Source organism: Lagopus leucura, unplaced genomic scaffold (genome assembly GCF_019238085.1).
Source record: "Lagopus leucura isolate 7727_CA_CO unplaced genomic scaffold, USGS_WTPT01 Super-Scaffold_100017, whole genome shotgun sequence".
Lineage (NCBI taxonomy): Eukaryota > Metazoa > Chordata > Aves > Galliformes > Phasianidae > Lagopus > Lagopus leucura.
In genome coordinates, this window is record NW_024962271.1 from 5,226,038 (window position 1) to 5,247,561 (window position 21,524).

At 34.3% G+C, this 21,524-nt stretch overlaps 1 long non-coding RNA gene across 1 annotated transcript; it reads left to right on the forward strand.

The window, feature by feature from the left end:
• Positions 1–822: 822 nt before the first annotated feature.
• On the forward strand, positions 823–19,644 carry LOC122183374. The gene is made up of 4 exons (XR_006180251.1): positions 823–910; positions 2,634–2,769; positions 6,366–6,534; positions 19,270–19,644. It is a non-coding gene; the product is annotated as an uncharacterized LOC122183374 (long non-coding RNA).
• Positions 19,645–21,524: the final 1,880 nt, after the last annotated feature.

Here is a 21,524-nt window from a genome sequence, read left to right on the forward strand (position 1 = left end):
GATGCCAAAAAAGGCTGAAATTAGATGGCTGGGGTTGTTCCCAGCCCAGCTGTCTGCTTTGCTCTGCAGATGAATGATCAGTTTTCCACCTCAGATGGGTGTGAGATGATTTCATGAGCCAGCTCACTAGCATAGATTTTAGTCTTTCCTGTTCAAAAAAGTGGAAAGGAGTGTGACAAATTCTGTAGTGGTAACTGTAAATTTCATTATACCTTTTTTGTTTGGGGTTTTAAAATAAAGGGGAGGGAAAGATGAGGAAAACTTTTTTAAAATTTCCTTCTGAGGTAGGCGAAGGGTAATAGAGTGTGGAAGGAGCCCACGTGAATCTTTAAGCCTCACTCCTGGTTTCAGAGAGGATTACCTAAAAACTAAACTATATTTTTGATAGTGTTATCCAAATGCTTATTGAATTCCAGCAGGCTTGGTGTTGTACCCTGACGCTGCTCCATGCAATTCCCTTCGGCCCTGTTGCTGTCACCTGAGAGCAGAGCTCAGCGCCAGCCCAAACTCCCTGTGAGGAGATGCAGGCTGCCATGAGGCCTCCCCTCTTCAAGCTGAACAAAATAAATAACCTCAGAGACGGGCAATCTTTCTATATATGCATGATTCCTTAGGAGAAACAAGCAGCCATATGTTATCACAATTTCAGCATTTGTTATTTGAGGAGGCAGAGGCCATATTTGCTCCCAGGTGATGAATAATTAATAAGAAATCACACAGGTGTTCTCAGAACAGAGGATCCTTTCTGTTCAGCTGGTAGGAGTCTGTGCTCTGTTTAAAAATGTGATAAAAATGTTTGTAAAGATGCTTGTTTCATAGGAACGTTTTTTGGGGAGCTTCCTTTCTTGTGTGCAAGGAAGATTAATCAGGTATAGCTCAGGAATGCCTTTAGCATCCTACACAGTGAGGGGTAAGCTAAATTCACTTCTGTAGATGGGGAAAGATAGTACTTATATTTTAAGACTGTCACTCATAATATTGTTAATTTCTGTATTATTTTATTTCCTTAAGAAAGATCAACTAGCCTAACAATGAAATCATTTTATTTTCAATGTGATTGTCTTGATTTGTCCACTAATAAGGAGATAAAAGTAAACTGTGATCAACTTTGAAATAACTCAAATTTCACTTGTAAGTAGTTCATGCAGTTTTATAGCAGTAAATACTTGTCATTGCTCAAGTAATGCTTGAATAGAAGCAGAGGTTTTTATTCATGTGAGCATCTACTAACAAGCTGAAGTGATTTGTTAAAGTCAAATAAGAAAAAGAAGCACCTGGAGGAAGACAATAATGAGATATGTGCAGAAAACAAATACAGTCTAGTTTTGGTCCCTTGTACAGTCCTACATCTGTACATTCTTCTTTTTTGGAGTACTTCAGGTATTTTTTGGTTGAATTATTGCCCATCTAATTGACAGACCAGTTAGTTGACAATAATAACTAGCTGCTTTAGTCTGCTACTATTGTATTTGTCTAGTGAACTCAATGGTTGTTCCAGGAGGGTAAGCATGCAGCTCCTCTTTATTATTATTGTTTGTTTTCTTTGTGGGCGTTTCTGTTTTGTTTTGTTTGTTTGTTTTTGGCAAGGCATAAACTCCTAACATGAGGAGTCAGTGAAAATCTTCTTCGAAAAGATTGAAAAAGCAAAACTTTAGATTCCAGTTTCTTGCATTTTAAAAAAAGCTCTACTAGTGCTTTGATATTGAATTTATATGTCAGTCTATGAAGGAGGTATGTATCAAAAACTGTTTTATTATTGTGCTGAAGTATATTCTTATTTTTATTATGGCTACTTGTGTTATCATTTTTTTTTCTTGCTCTTTTTTTCCATGACTGGTTTTTTTGCACTAGATATAAGCTTGTAAATTGTTTTAATCTTTACTTCAAGAATAATTTAATCTTGGGGATTATGTTCTCCAATATAATTCATGACTTTTTAATGTTCTTGGTCAGCCGATGAAATAGCTTTGGCATTTAGAAGATCTTCAAGTTGTTAATTATTGTGTTTCTAGATCCTCCGTGAATGTAATTTGTATAGTATATCACATGCTGTAAAAAAGGCAGAAAACTTATTGTCAAATTAGAATTTTTAATGTACCAGTAAATTTTGATGACAATGCTATAAAAAGACAAACTTTCCTTTGCAATAACTTTTCACATGTGTCTTACTGAGATACTTATGGAATAGCTTCCAAAAAAAAAAAAAAAAAAAGTAGTGATTTTATATCAGATTTAAGTAACCTGGAATATTCCTTAACAAAGGGTCTTTCAGCTACTCTATGTTGACTTTTAGAGGTCACATTCTGTGCACGAGGAAGTAATAGACACTTGAAATATTTATGATGGTATGTTGTGTTCCTCCATGTTCAAACAATATCACAGTCTGGGTAATGCTGATTGGTATTGGGTTTGTTTGTTTTCGTAATAGGTTTTCTGTTTATTTGCTTTTTTTTTTTTTTTTTTCTAGTTAAGAAACATTATCTTTTTGCTGTTATTAGTATTGCTTTATAAATTTACAATATTAATTTGTCACCGTCAGGAAAAAAAAAATCCTAAATGCTGTTAATATTTTTATGCCTGTCAAAAAACATTTGATGAAATATGCAAATCTACAAATCTGCTCTTTTGTACAGCTGTGAAGTGCTTTAGTCTTGAAATTGCTATGGAGTCAGTGCCTTTCTTTAAAAGTGAAAATTATTAATCTGGATCACAAGAAGGCTTGGATTTTTGGAACTGGGATAATCTCATGCAACTGAAGATGTTCATGAAGTAGGTATCATTTGAGAAATAGTTGTTATTTGAAATAGTCTTTTATGCTGCCTTTACAGCTAAAATATAGGGACTTCTACAGCATGATTCATCTTACTCTAATCTTCCTCTAAGATACTTCAGGATTATATGATTCATGCTATAGAAAGTATGTATTTCTTGGTTTTGATTTTTAAAACAGTTGAGAAGACTAACTGAGCCATGGATGTGATATCTCAACAGTTAAATCCCAGCTGTAGTGTTTTGATAGTTTATAGTACTTAACTTTTCTATTTTACCTGCCTGTGAAACTAGCTTTATGTGAAAGCTAAAATCTCTCAAAAGTAAAGATATATTGGTCTTCTATTCCAAAGTTACCCTGGCCCTCTGGCAGGCTGACCTACCTGTGTTGCAATAACAGCACAGGAAGAGCAGAACTGGGAATAGAAAGTTTCAGAATGGAAGCTAGCTTGTGTGTAGTATTGATCAGTGAGCTGATATTCTACAATTCTGCTGAGGTTTTGCAGGAATGGGAGGGTAAGATGTGAACCAAATTAAAGGAGACCTGAACCAGCAGTCTCCAGGTATAATAAGCATAGGTACCTAAATGGAAGAACTGATGTCTGGACTTAAAAATGTGTTGTTGGGTTAAAAAAACAATGAAAGTCCTAATGACTGTTCATGATTTTACATCCTCAAAACACTCATTAGGCTTTTCTGTGCCTGTCTAAAAATGATTGCAGTAGTTCTATTTCACAACCTTGGATTATGTAAGTAGTAATAAGGCACTGTAATTGCAACTCTTTAAATTTTCAGAACTATGATTTGTTTTAGTTAAGACTCTCTTTTGAGTACTTAAGGATTGCATATACATTTTTAATTTCAATTGTTCCATTGAATTGTATTACATACAAAGTAAAAATGCAGTATAACAAACTACCACAATTTTGAGCATCAACTACAGATGCACAGAATATAATTACACATTACCTAGCACCTTTTTTCTATGAAATTACTGAACTTGGCATAAACAGTGTTAGCAGCAACAGAAATTTTATGGGGATTTATTTTAAATTTATTTGTGCAGATTTTATTTATTTCTAATGAATGTAAGTTAATTGGCATTACTTTCTGATATTGTAACACTGTTGTAGCTTGGGATGAACATTAATCCTTAGATGTAGCTCTGAGTTGTGTACTCAATAGTAAACAAAAAAACAGTGCTTCTCAGGAGAACTGAATGGGAGAGAGCTTAAAATTTGTACAGAAATGTAATGTTTGAAACGTCTTCCAAAATATTTTCTATAACATATAACCTCTACAGTAAAACAGGTAATTGGTATCACAAATGAACTGCAGAGAACAAATTACACCATGCTCACCCCATATCCAGTATATGTAGTGCTTTTCCTTGAAACACCTGCTTTCATTTTGTCTTCAATGTAATACTAGAACAAATGCTAGATAAGCTGGATTCTATGTTGACTCTCAATAGCCAGACCCAGTGCTTTTAACGTAAAATGTACAATGAGGTAAATGATATGTGTCTGACATACATGGATAATGATGTAAAGTCTCTGAATATTTTTTCTAAATGCAGAGACGTAACAGGTGCTTTAGATGTGGAACAGAGTCTAATTCTTGCTATTTCTGCATTGGCAATATCTGAATGAAAATATTTTTCTGCATTTTAAACAGGCAATTTGCTTCAAAAAAAGGTTTGGCTAGAAATATGGTTACTGAGTATCAGGAGCAAAATAGGATAGGTATATCTGTCTTCTGGAAAAAAAGGAAAGGCAAAATAGCTGTGTAAACTTGTAGCTGGCAGTTCACCAACTTTATAATGTTAAATTGAACAAGATATCTTTAGCATATGTAGACTTAGCAAATGCTAAGTCACAGCTTGAAGCAGTGATTGAACACCTGGTGGGAGGGCAGGGCCAACCCAGGGAAGCTCAGGTGCATGCAACGAACCTGAGCAACCAGAAGGGATAGAGCCAGGATGCACTTGTTCCCAGCCCTCATTTAAGGGTTGGCAGTGGAGGCAAGGGTATCTCACTGGTGATCCCTGTGTACCCAAGTCCTTCCAAGGGTAAGGAAATTATTTCCTTTGTTTCTGTTTCCATAGCTGCTGTATTTGACCATATTCTTACTTGCTGTAGCCTAGGAGTTTACTACTATACTGTTGTTGCGCTGCTTTCCATTGCAGTACAACATACAAGAAGAAAATATTCTCAAACACATTGATCATCTCTGCTCTAATGAGAAGAATGGTAGTTCAGACTTGATATACTGAATATAATTGATTCAAATAAAATGTGTGCTTCTTGATGGGTGAATAAAATTAAATCTTACTTTCTAATGAACAGAAATAGTTAAGAACTGCCACAAGCTATAATTATATCAAACAAAAATATCAGACAGTGTACTTGTGAAATTGAGAAGTACCTTGCAGGTGTTTCATGTTCTAGAAAAGTCTGAATCTTCACTTTTTTGCATCACATACAATGAAATGAAAATTAAATCAGAATTTTAAGATATAGGTAAATTATTTTATAATTGCATTTTGTTTATAGAAGCACTAAAACTAAAGACTGCTCAAGCTATGCCTTTGATATATTGTGGCGGATATTTGGCATATTTTATTCTTAAAAACCAGTAATTCTGAACTGTTCTTGGATATAAAAACAACAACCTGTATCATCTTATATGTGAAACAAGCTGTGTCATATGAATAAATGTGAAATCTATTTTAGATGTAGCTGTATGCAGTTCCAAGTAATTTTTTTTTTCTCCCAGATCTTGCCAATAATAAATGAGACTTAAAATATAAACCAAGACTCGCTAGATTTCTCATGGTACATTATTGATGAAGTACACTTACTGTAACAACATCTTCCAAGGGAAAATACATTATTTGGTGGTGATGTTAATAGACACTTATGCTGAAGTTTGTGTTATGCTTTTTCAAAAATATTTCTTGTGGAGGAAGTTTTATAAACAGGCTTTGAAATTGTTGCATCATGTAATTTAATTAATACTATTCATAAAATAAATCTTCAAATTCTCTATGTTGCTCAAAAATATATGAAAATAATACTGTTTCAGAACATGTCAATTAAACTTGAGAGAATATTTTGTTTCTTTTTCAAGATACTATTGGAAATATTTGTTTTTCTAGCAGTTCTTATTTTCTACATGAGGGTGTCTCTTGATTTCCCGAAGTTGCAAAACAATTGGTCATTCTAAGATATTTTAATGAAAATCTTTGCAGTGCTTATCTCAGTTGTCTTCTGATTTCTACTTCTATTGAAATTCAAACCTGTTTTTAAAGCTCCCATCCTAAAAAAAAAAAAAAAAAAAAAAAAAGCAAACAAAAAAAAAACCTTGTAATTTGTCCAAGGGAATGTGATAATATGTAATTAATGAATGGTGCAGTGTTGCAGTGTCTTGGTCTACACATAATGTTTGAGCTTTAACAAGAGTGATATGGCTGAGTTTAAAGTCAGGATTGCAAGAAAATAGTGTAACTGTACTATCTGAGCAAGTCAGTACTTGTTAGTGCACAAATGCTTTCCTTGGTAATTTGACCTTTTCATCTCTATGGGATTTGTTAGGTCACAGCTGGAACCACTGATGGAGCACCTGGTGAAAGGGTGTAGCCAGCTCTGGGAACACAGGTGGAAACAATTCCTCCTAACCTCATATAATGGCTGGCAGCTGGGAAAAACTTCTACTTCGAAATCATCTCCTTTGGAGTGTTTGGTGCTTTATCCTTGGAATGGGGTGAGTGATTCCTTCTTTATTTCTGGATTATAACCACTATCTTTCTTGGGTTTGTAGTGACTATGTTTGCTGCTGCCTATCCTTACATCATCTTAAAATGTTTCTTGCTTAAAAAAACAAAAACCCACTAATTTGGGGGGTGGGGAGGAATACAGTTCAGTAGCACTGTATTTTGGGAATAATATTCTGTCTACTAAACTTTAACATAATGCTATCTGGCAGTAGTTATTCATTACTGACTCATTATTATTACTTTGTCATTTGTCTTGGCTTGAAAAGTGCTTGCAATTCAAGAGTACTGTTTGCAACTGGTAGTTCTGGTCTTGGGAGAAGACTAGGGTCAGGAAACAATATATTAATTGAAAGTTGTTCAGTTTGACTGAAAAAGTCTGAAGTTAGAGAAGAAGAAATTGATTAACCAAGGCATGGTTTATTTCCATTACACTTTGAAGTTGAAGAAGTTAACCCGTATTCCTCCAAATTGCATGGGAAAAAGTTTTTTTTTTTTTTTTTTTTTATTATCTAATGACAGGCTATGGGAATTGGGATTCATAATTTTCATTGTATCTCGTAATATCTCATTCTCATTGTATTCTCATAATTCTCAGTGACTGATTGTCTTGGTTGTCTACCTCTACGTGCAAAGAGCTGTAAATGATCTTAACATTGACTCAGCAGGAGGTGCTGTTAGGGCTCCCTTAGAGCTATCATTCTTGATACTATTGCTTTTGCCATCCAGATTGGTTTTTATTCTCAGAGACCTTATATGAATGTTTTACTATAAAGCAAGCATGTTAACAAGACCTATTAACAGGTATATTTCTTTTAATCTGATACTGCATAGGCAGGGATAAAGAAAACTACAGGATGTTACTGGCATTAGAGCTTTTAAATATTGACAGTAATTTCAATGTGCTTGGAAAGATTTTTCTTGCCTGTTATTTAACTGAGGCTTTGTTTAACAACTTGTTTACGCCGATAGATGTTTCAATTTTTTATGACTGTGTGTGAGAGGGATTTTGCTAGCAAGAAGAAATGTTTTCAATATAAATCAATGTTTTCAGTATTGATTAAAATTTCAACTGTTCTCAAATATCATGTTTTTAAGTTAAGAAGTTGTGTTTAAAACAGACATGTTTCTGTTACTTGCCTCAGTGAAGTCAATGGGCATGTTTCTAGGTAGCTGGTACTGTAGCAAGAGCTGCATTTCCAATCTATTTAGATGAATCTGTGGCTGTTAATATCAAATCATATGTAATTATATATACAGGGATAATAGGACATGGATGGATGGCTAGCGCAGCTTAAGAAGTGCATTAGATTTCAGCGTTCATGGTGGTGGTTAAAATGTTAATTAACAACATTAGAAAGGAACTTTGCACTACTTGGGAAATCTTCTTGACGTGCAGAAAAAAAGTTGCTTTCAGCTGTGCCTCATTAATCAGATCTGCCTAAAGCTATGAAAGTGTCACCTAAGTATGTTTTGTTTTCTGCTGTGTGTTGCTGATGAAGATACTGACTTACAAAATAGAAGTAATTGGATTTGTGCTAGAAGGCAATAGTAAAAGTAAAATGCAGTGAATTGGAATGTGCTTTATGACTGACCTTTGTAAAGGAGATGCCTAAGGCAGCTCCATGTGGTGGCTGTCATTATTAATGGTGACTATAGATTCTAGTTTGTTTTAGCAGTCATACACATGAATTACTTTTGCATGCGTCTTATCTGCCGTAGATTTTACACAATGTCTTTGCATGACAGCAAGGAGCTATAGCCTTCAGGTTTGGAGAATTATCCAAGAAGGCCTTTGTCCTCTGTATTCATCATTGCTATTGTGTTTCTGGAGGTGTGAAATAAAACAAACATCTTAATGTGCCATCCTATGAAGAAGCAATGAGCTTATATTAAGGATTCCCACATGAGGGAGCAAAGTGAGTGCTAGCTATTTTATTTGTGCATGGGATTGTTCTATAACTCTACAAGGAGAGGCTGGTCTGGGAGACAGTCCATGGCCAAATCAATCTGTAGTGCTTTCATGATATTCTGTACACTAATCCAGTTTAAACAAAAAATAATTGAGATCTGAAACTTTAAGGTTTAGATCTGGAGTTCATGGTAAGCTGTTCTTTAACGAAAGGGTTGGAAAATACATCTATGCCACTACAGGAAGTAAAAAATAAATCAGAACATGGCATGTTATAATCTCATGTTATACCTAAAGATTTTACTGGGAGCAGAAACAGTTTTCCTTGTTGTAGCTCCTGGTGAAACCTGTAAGAGTCCTTGGGCTTGGAATATCAGACTTACCAACAGTACATGAGTGTCCTTGGGAGGTAGGGAGGGAGTGTATACATGTATACTAATCTTTCAGTGAATAAATTTACTTGTTTTGCAGAAAATCCTCTTAAGACCATTCATTTTTGTAATAATCCTGCTATTTTTGTCAGCCAAAACTGAGATGTCTTATAAGCATACCAAAACTTTTTAGAGGTGTAGCAATAAAGTCAAGAGAATGTGCACCAAATATATTCAGTGCTTTGGTGTAATTAGTCTTGACAAAACTTAAAATGGAAAAAAAAAAAAAGTCTGCAGTAGTTAACATTTTACAATTTAAAAAAAAAAAAAAAAAAGGATGATGATTAAATGACTATCAGGATAGATGGTTCTTGTCTGCTGGTCAGATTAGAGGGGGATGGGTGTAAGAAGGACAACTTAATTAAATGACTAAAGAAACTTCTGCTGATCACTGATGTACAAACATTTAAGCATCATATTCTGAGCTCAATGGGAAATGTGGGTGTGACGGTGATCTCAATACTTAAAAAATGTGATGTGCTTGATGATGTGTAGAAAGTCTGTGTTTACATCCAATGCTTTCTTTAGAAGTCCGGAGAAATATTTATAGCATAGTGTCTTCTATGTTCTTACAATTTTGACAAGAATAGCATTGTTCAACTGAGTTTTATCACAGTTAACATTATTTCTGCCAAAACACAAAAATGAAGATTTATAAGTGGCAAGAGTTTCTCCTATTTTCGAATATTAGGTAATAGCTAATAAATCTTTTCAAGTAAAACATAAGAACTGAGTAGAAGAGCATATGTTTGGATGTAAAAGTTTGTACTATGAACAGAAACTTATAACTCCTATGTGTAGGAAAAGGAGAAGGTGCCATGCTTGCACCAAAACGCATCATTTTGCAGGGATCTAAAGACAAAGACCAACATGAAGTTGTAGGCTCTCCTCCTTGAAAACTAAACATTGTTGAAGATGTGGAATTCTTTTATAGTACGTGGAATTGGCCAAACTTCAGTGACAGAATAAGAGACTTTTCAGCTTTCAGGAATGAATGATGCAGAGGTTATTATGTATTGTTTAAAGTAATGCCTGTTTAAATAGAAGTCAGAAGGATTGTTAATTACCATGGAAATGAATGTAATTTAGGCTTTGAAAAAAAATGATAAATCAACATAAACTTTTTCAAAAGCAAATCTGGTAACGGAGCATATGAGAAGTAGCTTAAACTGCTTATCACTCAGCTGTGCAGAGTGTACTTAGATCCTTAATTCTTTCAGTGTTGATTCTTATTGTCTAGGCTTAGACTTAAAGAGTAACTTCAATAAAGAACTTTGGATGGAGTAAGGCCTTTGCCTAGTCAAAAGTTAAATGACAGAAAGGAGCTTGTGTTCTCGTACTCTCCTTTCTTTGAATTGTCTCAGGCATACTTACAAGCATTCCTTTACTTCCACGTATTCGTTACTCCATAGAACATGTGAAGGAGAAGATTTTTTTCTACAATAGCTTTCCTTTACCAGTTTTTTTTCTAACACGTTTAACTCAAAAGTTCCTCTGAACTGGTTTCTCAGAGGCATATCCTTCAGCACAATGATAATGAATAACTTCAAGGTTAAAACCATGAGGAAGTCTTTTGTTTCAAACTTAAATATTCATTCAAGGACTAATGATACTGAAGACATATGTAATGCAGAGAGAAATTGGAAAATCTTCCTTGCACATGTCCATTAATGCATTACTTCATGATGGTGGAAGAGATTTAGCAATATTTCCATGACAGACAAAAATCTTCGCCATCCTTTTATTCATGTTTCAAAGATGGTGGTTCTTTATCTCAATAAATGATCATCCCTCACAGTTTTCATAGTGTGGAGTACCTTAGTAGTCTTTGAATGATTACAAAGATGCAAGATGTGTTTTTTTACATGTCTATTCAGATTTGGCTGTTATTACGATTTGAGCAAGTGAAGAGAGGGCATGGTTCAGGAATTTTTTCATGAATAGCAATTTTAGGTAAATACTGAGAATGAAGGTGAAATATGGGTTTCTGAGTTGTAGTGAAGAAAGATGAGAATCAGATGGAAAATTATAATTTAAATATAGAAATATAGTGTCTACAAATGTTTAATCATATTAGCTCACATTTGGAATGTCAGATATCAAGTACATAAAAAGGATTCTAAAGAGAGATCAGAAATTATCTATGGAAATAAAAAAGATAAAGAGGTAAGAAATGAAGTTTCAGTAGGTTATAGCTTGGGTGCTTGTAGGTGTCACCTTCTCAGAAAATAAATATAATCATGAAAACTATGAATAAGACACTTATTACTTAAATCATCTGAACTTGTTAGCTGTGTAATTTTTCTGATCAATTTACTAAAGGTAAAAGTTTTAAGAGTTTTGAGTAAGAATCTTTTTAGCTAGCAATGATGCTAGCTAAATGCTTCTGCAATATGTGCATTTGTACGAAGCTAGGAGCCAGTTACTGAATTTAAGTTCCAATAACTTTTTCATTTAACTCTCCTTCTGATATGTGATTGCAATACTGTTTATGTTAAGATAAAAGTTTTCTCTCTTAGGTGGGACTAAGCAGGCAGTTCACTGCTTGTCTCTTAGCAGTATATCAGTTAAAATTTTATGAACTTGTCTATGGAATTTCTCTAACATTATGAGTAGACATAGTTAACATCATCTAGATAATAAACTTATTCACATGAAGCCGTAGGGAAGCTAATTTTGACCAAACTCATGATGCCTGCAATCTTCCTGTGAAGGCCATTTTGAGAGATCATTATTTCAATATTTCAGTCTTCTAAGACTTCTGAAGTGGAAGATTCTTCAAGACATTATTTGTTACAGATATACTCGCATCTCCAAAGACAGAGAGGATTTCAAATAAAATCAGTTGAGGAAAAAAAAAGTTGAAAAATAAAAACAGTTGAACATCATGTAACTTAAGTGTTGATCTCTACAAAAATTATGTGATGGGGGGTTCTGTGAGAATGTCACAAATGAGTTTTAGGCATGACCTAGAACTTAAGTGTTGTGGTTTTTTTGTTTGTTTTTTTTTTTTTTAGAGATATTTTTTTAAATTATATTTCATGTTACAAGCTAGAATTAAAAGGGAAGCACTTCTGCAACATTGCTTTTGATATATTAAGATCTGTGGTATCTATTTGTCTATACAGTTGCCTACATATATTATTTTTACTTACATCATTGTGTATATCGCTTGAAGACAGATTCCCTTGAAGCATGTTATTTCATGTTCTCATTACAATCACTGTCAAAACAATAAATTCGTATTTCTCTTATTTTCTCATTACTCTCTTCAGTGAGATGCTGGAATTTTAAAGCTGCATATACTCAAGGAATTAGAATAACATACTATATTGTGACCTTTTCAATAGTCCATAAATGGATTGCCGAGAATTCTACTTCCTTCTTGCTTACTGTTCTTCTCTTTTCTTCCCTGCTAATTTTGTGGGGAATGGTTGAAAAGGATGACCTTTTCAGGGTCCGTGTTTTGGCCAAAAGATAGACCAAACTCAGATAATATTGTGTGCTTAACAACGCAGTTATATTTTGTTCTTTTATTAAGGTGTATAATATAGACACTTTTGTAGTCATGTGAAACTGAAGTAGTCCTTGTTGCAATCTCTTGTTTTTGTTTCATTTTCATTTTAGCATTTGAAAATAATAGTGAACCATCCTCAATACGTATCTCTTATTCAACAAAGCAGTTCAGAGAGTAGTGAGGTTATGTTCTTGATTTCAATAATTCTTTATTGTTACTGGCTTGGAAAGGTATTTGTAAATGCTACAGATCTGTTAGGATAATATCTCTGAAAGCAATACAGTTAATCTGCTTTTTTTCTTCCAATGCTGTGCTTACTAACTGCTCCCTCAGACCCAGCTAAGTATTTTATTTTAAATTTTCACTGTTAAAATGAGAATTGAGAAGAGTGCTTAGGAGACTTGACACTTAGAGAAAAGACTCCAACGGGAGGACTTACTGTGTGCCTGATCTTAAAAGGGAGCGAGGAATGTTTCAGTCTAAGTTTACATGAGAGATGAGAAGCTCATGAACTACAACTTCTGGTGACTTTATACATTGCCATGTTCTTTTATAGATAGTAACAAGTGTGAAGAAACAACATAAATAACGCTTCTAGTAGTAACATTACTGGTGTGTTCAGGTATCCCAAAATAAGCTTCTTTTTGTTTCTGATTTACACCTGGGTTCTAATGTTTGTATACTCTTTGTGTGTTTTTTTTGTCTTATGTTTTGGAATTTTTTTTTACTAGTTTGTAAGTTATACTATAGAACATAAAACATGTTGTACTATCAATATGAGGGTTCTCCTCTGCTGTTTGCAAGGTGTGTTTGGTGCAACAGCAAAGGGGTGCTGAGAAAAGTGGGGAAAAAAATAAGATTGACATGGCAATAAGTTGCCTTCCCCCCCCCCCCGATGTCGAAGAATAGTTCTGGTTTTGCTGACATAGCAAACTGTTTCTATGCTGTTACCAGAAAAAGGGTTGCTGGTGAAGAAGCATACTGTCAAGCCTGCTATCTTGTTGTCTTTGCTATGCTATAGAAGTTGAGGATTTTGAAATGAATTCTGTATCATTCTTTGTTTCAAAAGAGAATTTTTTTGAGTGGGGGGGGGGGGAGGGGAGTTGAGATAATGAAAAATATCTGTTAGCTGTAGCGTAAGGTTAGGGGAAAATTGAAGGACAAGCTTGATTCTTGCAACCTGTCGTTGCCTCAGTTGTAGTCTGTGAGGTAGAGCTGTGCTCCCAGTGTATCGTTCTTATAGCTATCATCAAAGTAATAGTAACATGACATGGCTCGTGATCTTTCTGTTACCTGTCCATATAGCATTACACTCCAGGCTCTTTTGCACACCATTTAGGCATACTCAGGGCACCACTTGCAGGCTTTGTGTGTAAAACAATACACTGGGTGTTCACAATTGGCAGCAGTTCTGGGAATCCATCAAGATGAGAGGTTCTATAAGCTCTCCCACTACCAATGGTGAAAATTGTATTTGAACTTTTAAAAGCTGTTCTCTGGAGCCAAAATTTGGCACTTCCTTTTCTATCAAACTTGGATGCACTTATTTCCAAGCATCACCTGGGATGCACACATATACTGCAAAAAATTACACAGATTCCACCTTTTACTACCTATTCTAAAATACTTTAATTTCATGCACCTTCTCTGTGATTTTTTTTTTTTTTTTTTTTTCTTTTTCTTTTAGAGAGCTTAATTGCTATGTTGTGGTAATGCTTATCAGAAAGCACTGAAAAGCTTTAATTACTTTGTACTTTGGTTAGTTATGAATGCATGCAAAATTTAACTATTTCCCCAGAAGCGAATAAAGTCCACGTTTATTATGTTACATAAAAGTTAGGGAATGATTTAGAATAATTAAGCTGAGGGCTGGCTTACTTGGGATTTAACTCATCTAAATGATGCATAGAATTAATCTTAGAAAATTATTTCACATTAAACTACTACATGGAAAAGAAGCATTAGGGTCTTCTCAAAAAGACTCGCTGTAGGAAATGCTTCTTATTGCAACATACTGCAGGTATGTTATATTAAGCAAAAGAGTTGACACTTGGACTCTGTTTCTTAAATAATCAAATGAAACCATCAGTGAAAAGAGACATTATGAATAAGAAGACTACTTGAAAAGCAATATACCAGATGAGCAGACAGTGTGGAAAATATTAGGAGATTTGTATAGATAGTGTGGAAAGTTGATATAGATAATGAGAAGAAAAGGTGAGGAAAAATCAGAATAAAAACCAGCATGCTCTCAATGCTAGCTTTGATTTATTTATAAATGTAATATCTACTGTCTGTTAATGACTTACATGCCTTCTGGCCTGTGTTAGTACTGTAATGTTGACTGATGTGAGATCAAAATCTGCCTACTTCTCTCAAGGTAGATGATTTATTACCACAAGTGAAATGAGATCAGAGTAATTTCTCTATGTGGCAAAACGGTATTAAGAATTTCAATTCTAATTTTCATAAGATTATATTTAAAACAAAGCCACAATATAAACGCTATGAGCGATTTTATGGATAGTAACATCAAATATGATGACTGAGGAATAGAGAAAATGAATGGAATCAAGATAGATTCATGATTATATGGTAAAAATGGCTAGTACACTTAGGTATGTTATTGTCTTAATGATTCTTTGTGTTCTTGGGCTGTTTAGATATTCAAAGAATAATATGATTATTAAGGATATCTCACAGCAGTAGTGTTTTGAAGAGTGGTCTGTGGAACTTGGGTGAGCATGGAAGGTACACTGAAAGTTTCTGAAGTCTCTATTTTTCAGAGCCTTAGAGTTGTGATTGCAGCAAAGAGTTGATAGATTCTCCATTCATAAAGACTAGATAGACTTATATTCCAAGTTTTTCTAAAGGAAGGCTTAGGTCAGTAACTTCCTGGAATGACTTTCTGATAGCACTGCAGTTTTCAAGTCTAAAATACAACTCAGAATTATAAACTATTTAGGGAGGCTCTGCAAAAAGTAATAATAAAGGGGAGGCATGAGGAAACAGAGCAGCTGTGCTTGGGAGAGTCCGTCATTTTGACGTTATTTGACTGTTTCTTCAAGGATAAGAAAACAGTTGCTAGCCCAAATTGGACACTTTTGTTTTAGCAAATGGAATGAGCTTCACAATCCATGGAACAGCTTCCCATAAATCACAAATTTGTATAGATGCAGAAATTCTATCTAGCACATTCCTAGTCATTCTAATGCCAAAGTAAGTCAATCAAGTTATAATTGGCCCTAATTAACTTGGCACTACCACAAGTTACTTCATTCTTCACCTGAAGCTGGATTGCATATTTCATTCTTGCTAAAGAGAACACTCTGGTAATCCTAAAACAAGAAAGATTGCCTGACAGTATAAAACAGTGGAAGCAGATGACTAAGTCAGAACAAATCTGCATATTTAAATGATCAAGACAGACTGCATACAGGACTCACCATGGAACATAGAGGCAAAGCTTTGTGATGTTTCATGAACCGGCAGCTGGAGGTTTGATAAATTTCATAGAACAGAAAGATCCTTGCTATATGTGATTCCATGGTCACAAGAGTATTTGCCATCCTCCATGACTAAGCATCCTCCTCTGTTTATCTGAGTGTTGTACCTGCCATGATGCAAAAGTAATCAACAGCTTTTTTGCCTGTGAAATCTCCCTTTCAGTTCTTCCATGCGTTCTCCTTGTTCACGCAGGAAAAGAAGGTGATTTTGAGTAAAACTTTTGTTTGATTTTAAAAAGTAAGGAAAAGCTGTGTTGCACTGTCAGAAATACAGTGTATTAGGAACACAAAAAAGGATTCTTGCAGATCCAAGATAACAAGCTTTTTTATTTTTTCTTCTGGACTGTACTGAGTGGAAGACTGTACCTAATTATAATCTCCCATCATCTTTCTGAACAACATTTTCTGTATCTGCCATGATTTCTTTGGGATGAAAGAGGAAACTCTCCTGTAGAAAGTATAAGCAATAACTAAGTTTATCCCTAAGAGAAAATGATGCCTAATATCTTATGAAAATAAAATCTCCGTTTTTGATTAAATATGAACAATGGCATTTAAGACTAGGTCCTGTAGGTATGGCTTCTCTTGATGACAAATGGAGAAGAGTTGGATTTAAAATAAAAATTAAAAAGCCACCTTCAGTTCCAGAGTTGTGCTTAAGACTAGGATCTTACTTTTAGGAATATATCCCCATGGGATATATCCCCAAAACTAGCATGTTTTGAAGACTTGGGAAATCCTGAACTTATTACTTATAAGGGTCTGGAGCTCTTACAACTCTGGAAACTTGATTCACTGTGGGTTGTGGGTTTTTGCTTTTTTTCAGACTTAGCTTTAGAAAATTCAGCTATTCTAACAGAGGAAATATTTGATGCAGAATATATCATTATTTCCTATCTGTGAGAATGTTGTATGAAAAACAGGCAAATGTTAGCATTCTTAACAGCTAGGACTTTGTCTAAGTTCATATTTACAAATAGGCAATATTATGTGTTAACATTATCTAGTTGATGAAAGGTTTAGAGGGGAAAAAAAAAAAAGTACAATTCCCTATTGTAACAGCAGTGTATTGACAGTAAGGAAACCTCTGCTTTCTCTGCTGGATACTAGTAATTAATATCTTGCTGTCTAATTAGAGTCTTTCCTTCTCATTTGGATGCTGATTTCTTAAGCACATGTCCATGATGCCAGCATGCTCTGTGTTTGAGTAGAACAGAACATCTGGCTGCCCACCCAGTAATGTAATATAGGAAGGCAAGCATTTCTAGGGAGATCTGTTGCATTTATTATGGGCAACAGAAACTCTGAGATGCAAGCTTTACGTAAATATGGTCTATCATATATTATCTTCAAAATATGAAGAAGTAAAAGTTGCTGTCTCTGATCCTTCTGTACCCCTCACAGGGCTAATTTTAACACTTTAAATTTTAACAGTGTTAAACAAAAGTTTTCTGGGTAATGTTATAGCAAATTTCTAGTTTGATCTGAAAAACTGAACTGTAACTAAAATGAAATTGAAGTTCTTAAAAACTTGCAGCAAAAAAAAAATGCTTTGCTGAAATATGGTTAAGATAATTATCTCTTCAGACTTAGGGGGGCAGATATAATCCCAAGCCTTTCTCAAAAATCAAACTCGGATACACTTGAGGAACTAAATTTCATGTAATTATTGTGATGCTTCAGATGCTATTAGTTTAGGTTTATCTTGTACTTTGCTTTCCATCCTCAAGGTAGTTCTGCGCATCACAGCTCCCATGTTTTTCTGTCCTTACTCTATGCAGGAGTGGAGAGAGAGAGAGAGAGAGAGAGAGAGAGAGAAGAAATAAGCTTTTTTTCCTGAAAGAACAACTGGTTATCAGTTATACCAAGTGCTTTTCTCCTGTTTCTCATAGGTAGTGGAATGGATATTGTTGGAAGGCAATCAGTTAATCTGTGGAAGCTATCCTTGATTGCAAAGTACGTAGGTATGGATACAATTGCTAGCTTTCAGAGTTTCCCAATGGAAATAAAGAATAGGTCTCCTAAAAATCCTGAAATGGGTTGTGTCAGTGATATCAATATGATATATTTTATATTAGGCTTTGTTTAATCTGAGAGGTCTCTAAATGAAATCTTCAGTCTGATCTAAAAGTAAAGGGTTGTTTAGTGAAAGGCAAAAAAGGCACTTCATCCTCATATGCCTCAAGAACTGATTTTACATGAAACTTGACAGAGTTTTTGATGATAATGTGCGTAATACAGCAATTCAGTCTACTAAAATTTATTAAAACTACATTTTTTAGAGAAATTGCCAAGTTCACAAAATGCTGTTGTAAATATCACTTTACATAAGCGCATTAATGATCAAATATTAGATTACCCTTTTGTGATATTTTCTCAGCTTTAATTTTTATTTAATTGAAACAATATTAGTAGTGCTGTAACATTTAGAAGAATGGCTGTTGTAAGGTCATGTGCTGTTTATCCAAAAGTACATATTTGTCCACTAAGCTAATATTTTTAAGACACTGTAATATTAGCTGTATTTATATACATTTTCAGAGACTGTGCTAGAATAGAACTGCAAGGTTTAAAAAGAAATATTGTAGAGAAATATATAGTAATGGAATTTGCATTGCCATAATATTCTCTGATGTAATTTTATCAGCTTCCTACTTGGAAGATAAGACTTGAATAATATTTCATGAGAAGTTAGGGAGCTTTTCCATACGCTTTTGTGTATAGTTTGTTTTCCTGATCAAATACACAGTTTTAAGTACATGTTTTAAGATAAATACTTCACAGATGTATTGCAAATACAAACAATGCTCTCCTTGAGTGTCACTGTTTTAACGATATTTATATGCTCCATTCATGTTTTTCATTCTGTAAGGTAGAAATGCATCCTTTCTTTGTAGGAAAATAAATCTGCCATATTATAAGAATTACTCAGTGATCCTACTAGATCTCTAGTTATGTAAGGTTCCCTGTTGAGTTATGAAGAGATACCCTCTTTCCTGTCACACTGAAATGTTTTTAGTGAACTACTACTTTTTTTTTTAACACAATTATCGTGGTTGGAAAAGGTTTTATTAGGTTATTTTTACTTTACCCTGACAGTAGATGATTATTTTTTTTTCCGATTTATCATCTGGCATAGTGCATTAATCTTGTTATTTTACTAATCTTTTATTTTAATGCCAGGTTTTTCAAATCATTTTTTTTTTCTAATGCTCATGAATCACTTTCCTTAGACATTTGTAAAAATCATATTTGATTTTATCAGGGGCAAAGCTATTTTTTTAATAAATTAATGTAGTAATATTCATGTAATCCAAAAGATGCTCTCAACATTCTTTTCATTGCTTGTAACATTACAGGTGATCTGTGACCTCTTATGCTTCCTTCGTCTGGTGCAGGAGTACAGAGTACTCCTGTCCCACACAGTAATTCAGAAATCAGTTGTTCATATAAACAGCTTCTGAATATTCCATCTGAACTATTTTACTGAAAAGGCCGGTGGTTCTCTTTCTCCAGCTGCCTTCATTACAACTATCCTTTGGAAGTTCTGCAGTAGATATCTTGGTGTTTTTTCCTGCCCTTGGACTTTCCCTGATCAGTGGAACAGTGCCTGACTCACATACATCTTGGTCTAATGTGTATATCCTACCTTTTGCCTAAGATGATTCTGAGGGTAATCTTGGACTCTTCCAGACTTTATTTTTGTCCTAATAAAATAATTAAATTCACCTTAACTGTGCTAGTGTTGTGTGATGAACACATTCTTATTCAGTTCCCCCATTACGTCCTTTATTTTGTGCAATCTCATTTTCCTTTTCCTCCTTAACATGATTTTTCTCAAGTTCATGTAACAATAGGAATTGATCAGCAGGACTTCCTCTCAATATGTATGCAGGAGAATGTTGTCTGTATGCGTGTGCATTAAATTCCTTGTATTACAGAAGGAAAAGCCTATTTCTTTCAAAAGTAGCATCCTTGTAGAATGTTATCAATCCAGTTAAAACATTAAATTTTTCAGACTTTAAGCACTCCTTTCAAAATCCATTTTATTCCACTTGTTCTCTTCAGTTATTCAGGAAGCCTTCGAGATATGACTTAGCTAGAATGCAATTAGCTGTGAGCTGTCTACTCTTTGTCCCTTCTCTTTCTGGGATTTTTCACTGCAGCATTCTGGTGGGGAATCTGTGGTAAATGTAACTTCTGGAAAAACTGTCTTACACATATTTATCCTTAATTTAAATAATTCATTAAAAGCAAGATTGGTCTCCTGAGGGAAGTGTACGTACTTTTCCAGTACCACGTATTTCTGCTTTTTGCTGAAAGCTGTTACATTTGCTTTTAACTACACTCAAATTATTTTAGTAGAATTAGGTCCTACAGGCACATTCTTAACGTATTATAATAACACTTCCTTAGCCTCAATTGTACAAAATTGGATGGAAGACTTTTACTTCTTTGCTGTCTTCAAGTTTATTTATCCCAAGATAAGTTTTTTAAATACTGAGAGAAACATGGAAACATCCATTCATTTATCTTCTGGGATGATTAGTTTATCTTCAAGTTGAAGTGCTTTAATACTGAGCAACTGCAGAGATTTGTGTGGTACTTTGATACTGTAATCAGTTATTCTCTAAAGGCTGATTATGATGATAAACTTCTCAGATTGTAGTGATTCTTGTAAGAATAGGAATACCTTGAACTGTGAGATCTATTTCTATGTTGAAAAGTACTCATTATATTGTAATTGTTGAAGACACATTTGTTGATCGTGTTAAAAATAAAACTTTTTTTTTTTCCCCCCAAGAGGGAAGTTCTTAATTTCATTATATTTACAAGAGGGAAACGTTGGTAGACAGTAATGAATAGATATAAAACTTCACAAGTGATATGTGAAGCATGGGGACTCAGACAATCTGATAATTCACTTAAGTGTAGCACAGATAAGATGTGGACTGTCAGATGAAACCTGGTAGGAATCAGTTTGGTAGCGTCTATTATATGGAAAATTACATCTAACTTGAGAACTTCATTAGTTGGAATTGGAGTTCACAAAAGTTCTAGGGGAAGGATCTCATGCTTTTCTATTCTTGTTGTATTCCCTAGGCCTCCTTGGACATTGTCACAAAAATGGTTTTGTCTCATTCAGTGTTGGCTTTTGTGAGCATAATGGAAATTTGATTCATTTAAAGAAAAAAATGTTTACACTAGTAAATTGAAGGTGTCTTGCATCTTCTTGTACTTCTTCAAAACTCTCAGCTGAAGAAGCCTCTTCAACAAATATGAAACTTCAGTAAATCATCTTAAAATTTGAGGTTGAAAGGCATTGTGTTGAAATTCACAGTGACTGCAATAATCTCCACTCCTTAATTCTTGTCCCCAAGCTAATAATTGTAGGAAGAAGATGCTACTGTTTCATAACTCAGTGTCTTCAAGTGTATGTTGTGGCGTAGCAATAAACTGGTAAAACCACTGCAATACAAAAATGGCTGACTATGATTATGTCTAGGGTTACAGAGAAATAAGGGATCATTTCTGAAAAATTAATAATAAAAAGTGATTATGACTCTTTCTGTTTAGTAAATTTAAATTTGTCCGTTTTGTACACATTCCTTCT